The sequence below is a fragment of the Scylla paramamosain genome, chromosome 18 (genome assembly GCF_035594125.1).
Source record: "Scylla paramamosain isolate STU-SP2022 chromosome 18, ASM3559412v1, whole genome shotgun sequence".
NCBI classification, from domain to species: Eukaryota; Metazoa; Arthropoda; class Malacostraca; order Decapoda; family Portunidae; genus Scylla; species Scylla paramamosain.
Window position 1 is genome coordinate 19,470,716 of NC_087168.1, and position 8,934 is coordinate 19,479,649.

Here is an 8,934-nt window from a genome sequence, read left to right on the forward strand (position 1 = left end):
TCAAAGTCCAGCCTTAGATTCCCAACCAATCACCTTCCACCGCCCCAATTATCAGGCGGACCATCTCGCCCCACGGCCATGAGTGCCCCTTCCTTCCCCCTCTTCCCCCTCTCCCCTTAAGTTCCCCTTCGGCTGACGCTCCCAAGCCTCTTCTTTTTTCATTTATATTTTTTCCCGCCTGGGTGTATAGCGGCGACAGTTTCCCCTCGCGAGAAGAGAGGAGAGCACAGCCTGAGGGTTTGCTCGCCGTCCAGCACCACCACCAGACCAACTCAGCCCTCTCATTGTCCTACTAACAACCCAGCCCAGCCACGCGTCTTCCTTTATAAAACTCTCAGCGTGACTCCTCCTCCTCCTCCTCCTCGTCCTCCTCTTCTAGCTCAGGACCTTTGCGTTTTTGCACTCGCGAGGGGGAGAGAGAGAGAGAGAGGTGGCAAGGCTCTAGTTGTGGCAGTGAAAGACTCCACCTTCAACAGGGACTAGTTAACAGTCAGGCGGTCTAGTCTGTCTGTTCCCCTTGTGTCTTGGTGGCCCATATGTTCCCCTCGTTCCTTGGGCCCCTATTTCTCTCTCTCTCTCTCTCTCTCTCTCTCTCTCCCTCTCTGTCTCTTTCTCTCTTCACTCCTTCCTCTTGTTCTCCCTTGTCTCTTCCCCTTGCCCTCCCCTCCTAGTTCTCTTACTATCCCCCACTACCCTCCTCCAGCATTCTCTTTCTCTTCTTCCCCTCTTCCTCTTCCTCCTCTTCCTCCTCCCCTCTTCTAATAGCGACTTTTATGGCTGTGGGATTAAAGTTATTTGTATTTTGCAGACGGAGAGATCAGAGAAAACCTCACGTCTCCCCACAACGACTCGTATTCAATAAACGGTTTAACAATATAAATGTTTCAGTCGAGGGATAAAACAGAGAGCAAAAATCATAGTTGTATTAGGATGCATGCGTGACTAACAGAGAGAGAGAGAGAGAGAGAGAGAGAGAGAGAGAGAGAGAGAGAGAGAGAGAGAGAGAGAGAGAGAGAGAGAGAGAGAGAGAGAGAGAGAGAGAGAGAGAGAGAGAGAGAGAGAGAGAGAGAGAGAGAGAGAGAGAGAGAGAGAGAGAGAGAGCAGAGAGGGAGAGGGTGCGAAAGAGGGGAAAAGGAAGGGAAAAAATGAAAAGTAAAGCATGAAAACAATGGAGGGGAGAGGGCGGGGCGGCGAGGCGACCTGACACCTCTGGCCTCACTGGGTCACCACATAACTGTTGCCCTTCTCTTTGTGTCTGTCTGTTTGTCTCCCTTCCTTCCTCTCTTCCCCACCTTCCTTCCTTCCAGCACCCCTCTCTCTCTCTCTCTCACCCTCTCTCCCTCTTCGACTCCCAATATCTCCCCTTCTTTATCCTCAGACCTCGCCCCTTCCCGCACGCGCGCCGCCCCTCCCCACACGCGCCCAGGAACACGTGTTGTCGTCGGCGTTCCTCTTGGTTCCAGCCTCGTCCCCTCTGTTCCTCCTTACCCCTCGTTCTTTCCCTTCCAGCCGCCCTGCACCCTCTCTAGTACCCAGCTCCCCTCGCTCTTGCTCTCTCTCTGTCTGTCTGTCTCTCCCCTCCCTTTCCTTCCCCTCAAGACGTATCATTATGGGAGTTATGTGACGCACGCCTCATATAAATGACTTGTGACACTTAATTATTGTTTGCTCGGGAAATTAATTGTGTCTGTGTGTGTGTCTCTGATTTTCTTGGGTCAGTTGGTTGTGTTGGTGTGTTTGTCCGTGATTCTTATGTGATAGTAATATAGTGTTTGGGGTGTTGTTGTTTTTTTTTGTGGGGAGGGGGAGTGTTGCTTGGGGCTAAATTTTTGTTTGTTGTTTGGAGAAATGGGGGTTGTGGTTATATCAGTAGGGTGTGTGTGTGTGTGTGTGTGTGTGTGTGTGTGTGTGTGTGTGTGTGTGTGTGTGTGTGTGTGTGTGTGTGTGTGTGTGTGTGTGTGTGTGTGTGTATTTGTTTGTTTGTTTGTTTGTTTGTTTGTTTGTTTGTTGTGTTGGTGGTTGTGGTTGTGGTTGTCATCTTCAGCATCCTGAGCTATCGTGTGTCGTGTTGTTTTCTTGTTAATTGTTGTTGTAAATATATTGTTGTCACACTTCCTGTCATTACCGCTGTTGCTCCCATTTCCTTCAGCGCCTCGACCCACAGAACCACGGACCCACACAGACACGGACACACGCACACACAGACCCACGGACACAGGGACGGACGGACGCGCCTCCCAATAACGCGTGATGGAGTGGTGACGTAATTGAACCAGCGCAACAAATGACTCGCTAATACCGTCATTTGCTTCCCCTTGTGGCGGCAGCAGTGGACATCTTTCCCCTCACTTCATAAAGTCCAAGTTTTCTCAGACTGCCTCTCTTCTCCTTGCCCTCCCCCTCTCTGTCACCTCCCCGCCCCCTCCCCGCCTGCACCTCCCTGTCCCTGGTGAGTCACGTAGCAGCCCACACCAAGAGGACGCCTCCACCCACATCCCCAGAACACCCACACTTAGGAAGGTACACAAGGCGAGGTGAATATCAATAGGAGATACGGGACAAAGGTACAATAATTCTTTCTTTTCCTTTTTTTACAGAGGAGCGTGGACGGGCGACAACTGGTGAGCTTTGGGCGTGACGTGTGGCGTCTTTTGAATGGAGGTATCGATCCGCAATGATGCAACACTTTTCAAACCCTCGGGGACAGACGGAGAGGGACTGCTGGAACTACTGGGACTGACGACTGCTGCTAATGTGTCTGAGGCAGGAAGACGACTGCGCTATTCTTGTGTTCCTCTTGTGTTGCTCTTATGTACTCTACAATGATAAAGTTGTGTCTGATAGGATGAACAGCTGCAGGGGTGGCTTTTGATGTTGGAGGCGGGAGGACTGTGTTTCTCTTTCTTGTTTTCCTCTTGTGTACTCTGCAGTGATAAAAAAAAAGTTTGATGGGATGAGCAGCTGCAGGTGTGGCCTATAATGGGTGCTGAAGGGCGGAAGGTGATGGGGTGGCTCAGCGGCGGCGGCCACGTTCCCACGCTGGCGTACTCCCTTCGTACTGCACCTCAGAGACGCCGTCACGAGGGATGGTTCCTGCCCCGGCATTAAGCGTGATGCTCCTGATAGGGATTTGTATTATTTCGTATTGTTTTGCACTCACTGTTCTTCCTCTTCATTTAGTTTGTTGTGTTAGTGAAATTGAAAGAAAGCGGGGTATTGTGTGTTGTGGATGATGTTATCTTTTTTTCCCTTATTCAGATTATTCCGTATATGAATTATCGAGTTAAGATTTGTCCGTTTATCATCTGTCATTTTCTTGGTGTTACACAGAGGCGTCTTTCGATGTGTGTTTCCAAACAATTAGGAATATCTATTAGAGTCAACTGTCACTGATTTTAGTTTGATTTTCCCTTGTTTCAATCCCTCGCCGATTGCTTGTTCATTTCTGTCCATTAACCACCAAATAGTAAAGACGAAGGCGCAGAAATACAACACCTGGCGAGCATTGCCTTCCTCCGTCTCGCCTCTAAGCCACCAAGAAGCATTTATTGGAACATTTTACATAATTTCCCTAAGGATGAAGCGGCACCAACTGATTCATCTTCCCACACCAATAACATAATGAAGAAACTCTAAACTCTGAAACTAAACACAAAGACTTTAGAAAAAAAAAAAATATCTTCCGACAGCTGAAGGGCGCCCGTCGTGTATATCCCCAGCAGGCAATGGCCGAAGTGACAGGTTGCACCGGACAAGCAGACAAGGACACACCTGACGGGGATCTAAGACATTAAGGATTTAAAACCGTAAACTATTCCAGACACCACGACTCTCCATGATTCCTGCAGGAGTTAACACAAGCGACACATGCAACCTCAGAATTCCGGAGTCCTATCTCCGTCTCTTTTATTATGCATGTCGTGGCGGCCTCCCGGGAGACGCTGTTGTCTCAGCTCTGAGACGTCTGTCCGCGGAGCACCGGACACTGACAACACTAGGAAGAAAAAGGAATGTGGGATGAAAATAGGGAAGCAAAACTCAAGAAAATTATTTGTCCAAAAGTGAGATGAGGTGAAGGGAGGTCAGGCTGCAGTAGCAGAAAAAAGTAGCGACAGAAGCAGCAGCATAGGCGGCAGGGGAGACAGTGAAAGGTGTCGGTCATGGAGGCTGTATATTATTTCCTCAACAATATTGGTGCACTTCCACCGCCACCACGGATTATACCATTTATAGAAAGACGTAGGTGAAGGTCTTGCTTGCTTCACGATCTGAAGCATATACCGTTGGCTGGACTTGGCAATTCCATTCAAAATTCATAAACACTAAGCTTGGGCAGCGGTGGCTCGGAGCGAAGCCTTGGGACGAGTCTGAGGTCTCCGGCCCGGCGAGGCAAGTGGAGGACGATCCCTGGGAGCCGCTCAGAAACTCCACTCACTATTTCCTAACCTGGGAAGCCGGACCCGGAATACATTATAATTATTATTACTCTCATAAACTCCACCTAAACTCAAACAGAACAGCAAATAATCTGAGTCGCTTTCTTTCTCTTTAAAACATGACTACACATTTTTCTCGTGTGTGTCCCTGCATACATCCACGCACGGCCAGCAGCAGCAGCGTCCACCTCCCGATTTTTTTGACCAGAGACTTTGGGATGGAATAACCTTCATCAACAAGTCCATAGGGAAGATGCCTCCAGTGGCTGTCCTCGTCTTTAAATTCTCAAAAGCCTCGACCATCTTGTCCGGGGTCTCTAAAACACACCCTCCAGTGAACACGGCGCGCGGGCAAACACCAAATTCTTGCCGGCGCTTTTTCATCCTCGCTTTGAGTCTGTCTTTCGCTTTCTTCATGGCGCTGAAAAAATGGACGGAGGCACCAGGAAATATTTGGAAAGAGGGCGACCGGGGAGGCGCATCAAAGTTTCACGTGACGGAAAGCCGAGACAAGAGGGCCACCAGACTCTGGGAGGAGAAGAAAACACAAAAATGGATTCAAGCAGAAAAAGAAAAGGGGGAGAAAGATTCACAAAGAAAAGAGATTATCAATAAACAATAAGGGTGTATGCGACAAAATAATGCATGCGATGGGAACCCAAGTCACAGGAGATGTGGATTATATATATACCGTACTGCCTCGGAGCGGAAATATGTATGTATGCATACGTACGTTCGTAGCTGGCGAGGGAAATATGATGTAAAACAAAGAAAAGATAAATGTAAAGGAAAGAGAAAGAAAATGTTATACATCGAAAGTGAGGCGAAATGTAAAAGGAGAAAGTTTGTGAGAGAGAGAGAGAGAGAGAGAGAGAGAGAGAGAGAGAGAGAGAGAGAGAGAGAGAGAGAGAGAGAGAGAATCAGAGAGAGAATCAGAGAGAGAGAATCACAGGGAATCAGAATCAGAAACAGGACCAACAGAGAGAGGGAGACAGAGAGAGACAGAGTCTTTATAGCAAAGAGAGAGAGAGAGAGAGAGAGAGAGAGAGAGAGAGAGAGAGAGAGAGAGAGAGAGAGAGAGAGAGAGAGAGAGAGAGAGAGAGAGAGAGAGAGAGAGAGAGAGGGAGGGAGGGAGGGAGGGGATCAGGCAGGCAGGCAGGCAGGCAGGGAGGGAGGGAGAGAGGAGGGGGAGTCTCAGCGATGGAAGGGAAAGAGGACAAAAGAAAAGGGGCGTGAGAGGGGAGAAAAAAAGTAGTGTGGGGGTAATTTGGAACTCTCAAGGGAGGACGGAAAGAAGAATAAATTTGATTAGTTGATCCGGAGACTGTAATGTAAGTTGTGACCACCACCACTACCACCACCACCACCGCCAACACACGAGGCAAGGACCTCGACGAAGAAACGAAGAGCTCTTGAAGAAAACGGAGACGAGGTGAAAGAAAATGATGATACTTGCAGGCTGAGGAGTGCGGGGAGGAGAGAAGTGGGGCGGCGGGTCGCTATACCGGGGTGAGGGGAGACCAAGGGGGAGGCGTAGGGGGAAGGCCACGTGTTCAATGTACGCAGGCGACGACATCAAGACGCCACTGTCGCCGCATATTGCCGACGCCGCCCCTGGGAAGGCACGGAAAGTGATGACAACGAGAGCTGGAGGGAGAGGGGGAGGGGAGAGAGGAGGAGAGGGGAGGAAGGAAGGAGATGGGGAGGAAAAGGGAGCAGAGGAGCGGAAGGAGAAAAGGAGTGGAGGAAAGAGGATAGAGAGAGGAGGGAGAGGGTTGTAGAGGGGAGGGGGGAGTAGAGAGGAAGGAGAGGGGGATAGAGTGAGAAGGTAGGAGAGGGAAGTAGAGAGAAGAAAATAAAAGGGGAGGAGAGGGAAAGGAAAAGGGAATAGGAGAGAGAGAGGGATAGAAGGGGAGGTGATGGAGGAGAGGAGAATAGAGAGGAAGGAGAGAGGAAGGAGAGGGGAGTAGAGAAGAATGATGGAAGGGGAGGAGAGGATGAGGGGAGGAGAGGGGGGAAGTAGAGGGGAGAAGAGGAGGAGAGGGAAAGAGAAGGGAGTAAACAGGATTGACTTTATTTTCTTATTTATCTTTCTCTTATTTCTGCTTTATTACTATTTTCATATTTATATTTTATTTTTACTTTTACTTTTTTACTTTTTAATATTTTTTACTTCTTTCTGTTTTAATCTTTTCCTCGTTGCCTTTTCCTCGTTTATATGCAGGAAAAGTTTTTTTGTTCCTGTTTTTTTCTTTTTAGCTTAAGTGTTTTTTTTATGTATTCTTTGAAATATATCTTATACTGTTTTAAATCTCTCTCTCTCTCTCTCTCTCTCTCTCTCTCTCTCTCTCTCTCTCTCTCTCTCTCTCTCTCTCTCTCTCTCTCTCTCTCTCTCTCTCATGACATACTACTACTAGTATGTAGTAGTAGTAGTAGTAGTAGTAGTAGTAGTAGTAGTAGTAGTAGTAGCAGTCGTAGTAGTAGTAGTAGCAGTAGTAGTAGTAGAAGTAGTGGAAATAGTAGTAATAATAATGACAGCAATAACAATCAAAATAATAATGATAACAACAACAACAACAACAACAACAACAACAACAACAACAACAACAACAACAACAACAACAAGAAGAAGTTTATTCATCAGTCCCTTCGTCAGGTGCACACCACAACACAACCCGGAGATAATCAGCACTACACAAGCCTCAAGCCGCCTCTAGGGACACGCCCCGGTGAGAGAGAGAGAGAGAGAGAGAGAGAGAGAGAGAGAGAGAGAGAGAGAGAGAGAGAGAGAGAGAGAGAGAGAGAGAGAGAGAGAGAGAGAGAGAGAGAGAGAGAGAGAGAGAGAGAGAGAGAGAGAGAGAGAGAGAGAGAGAGAGAGAGAGAGAGAGAGAGAAGAGGGGAAGGGGTGGAATTTTGATGGTGTTGTGTTGAAGGGAGTGAGGGAAGACATAGGGGAGAAAGAGAAAGAGGAGAAAGAGAGAGAGAGGAAAGAGAGAAAAAGGGAGAGAGGATGAGATGAAAAAGGAGAGATGGTTGTAGAAGGGAAGAATGGGAGAGAGAAAGAGAGAAAGGCTTAGTGATGGAAGAAAGGGGAGAAGAAAGGAATGGAAGGGAAAGGAGGAGAGAGGGGAGAGGAGTGAGGGAGAGAGATTATGAAAAAAAAAATATGGAAGAGAGAGAAAGATGAAATGAGACAGAAGGATAATGAACATGGGAAAAAAAAGGAAAGAGAAGGGGGATAAAGAGAAAGAAGAAAGGAGGGAGAAAGGGAAGGAAATAAAGAAAGAAAGGGAGAATTACGTAAAAGACTGCAGAGAGAGAGAGAGAGAGAGAGAGAGAGAGAGAGAGAGAGAGAGAGAGAGAGAGAGAGAGAGAGAGAGAGAGAGAGAGAGAGGAAACAGTGATGTCGGAATTACACACACTAATGACACAATACTTTTTTTCATCACTGTTCACTCTGTTATGTTGCGCCAAATATCCATTTTTAACCTTCCTGTCACATTAGCACATGAAAAACTATGAAGGATATTTGGAAACACTTCTGTGCTCCACCGCTCCACATTCAAAAGACCCAGGATGGAGTTACACAGGTTTTTAAGAGCGTTTTGAGGGTTCTAGTGACAGATGAACAAGATTTTTTACATTATTAAGAGGAGAAACGCTACTGAGAACCTCGCTTATCATCTTTGTGCCGTTTGAACACGTGGTGGCGGCCTAGGCGACAAGCGGCGATGCATCTCCTTAAAAACAATCGATATTTCCTGTGGTATTTGGGGCAAACTCCAGGCTGCCTTTCAGCGTCATATTGTCCCTTCTCCTCCCTTCTTCCCATTCTCTCCTCCTCCCCCTACCCCACCACTGCAGCCTGCTGACGCCCCCAAGGCCTATAAACGAGACCTTAGGGAATAATCTCTCTCTCTCTCTCTCTCTCTCTCTCTCTCTCTCTCTCTCTCTCTCTCTCTCTCTGCGAAAAGGTGAATAAAGTGGTGACGATAAATGAAACAATGACAGGAAAGTGAGAGAGAGAGAGAGAGAGAGAGAGAGAGAGAGAGAGAGAGAGAGAGAGAGAGAGAGAGAGAGAGAGAGAGAGAGAGAGAGAGAGAGAGAGAGAGAGAGAGAGAGAGAGTGTGTACGCATATTCTAAGGAAATGAACCCACCCACACACACACACACACACACACACACACACACACACACACACACACACAGAGGGGGAGAGACGGAGAACGAGACAGAGAGAGAGAGAGAGAACAAATAGGAAACCATACATTTTTGGAGACCAGTTAACCTAATTTTGCGCTCATGATTCCACCATGTTTCCCATTATCCGTGTGATGGGAGGGGTGATTAATAGACAGCAGTAATGGCGGTGGGGAAGGGGCGTGCATGAGGCTGGCGATAATAGTAGCAGTAACGGCAGTAGTAGTAGGAGCAGTGGTAGTTGTAGTAGTGGTAGTACTAGTAGTAGTGGGTGTGACAGAAGGTAGAAGTTAAGAT